The sequence below is a fragment of the Myotis davidii genome, unplaced genomic scaffold (assembly GCF_000327345.1).
Source record: "Myotis davidii unplaced genomic scaffold, ASM32734v1 scaffold1224, whole genome shotgun sequence".
NCBI classification, from domain to species: Eukaryota; Metazoa; Chordata; class Mammalia; order Chiroptera; family Vespertilionidae; genus Myotis; species Myotis davidii.
This window is the reverse complement of record NW_006295383.1, coordinates 32064-32400: the sequence shown is the minus strand read 5'-3', so window position 1 is coordinate 32400 and position 337 is coordinate 32064.

The following is a 337-nucleotide window of genomic DNA, read 5'->3' as shown; positions in this document are numbered from 1 at the left end:
CACCCCTGGAAGCAGGCTGGCTGGTGCACGTGCCCGGCGGGCTCCGGTGCGAGGACTATGTCACCTTTCTGTCCTTGGCCAGCAATGGCCCTTTGTGTCTCCAACTTTTACAGTAGGGCCTGGACCCGTGCCTTCTGTGCTAGAGATAAGGGCGTGTTTGAGCAAACTTCTTAATGACGAGAGGGTTGCCAAACGAGGAGGAGGCATTAGGCACAGTGAGTGTTACATTCTTGAATTAGGAGACTGGATGAGTTTACTTTTTAAAATTGTACTAAGTACTGTCTTCTTGGCATTGAATTCCCAAGTTAAAACCTCATTAGCAGTCCCCTGCATTTAT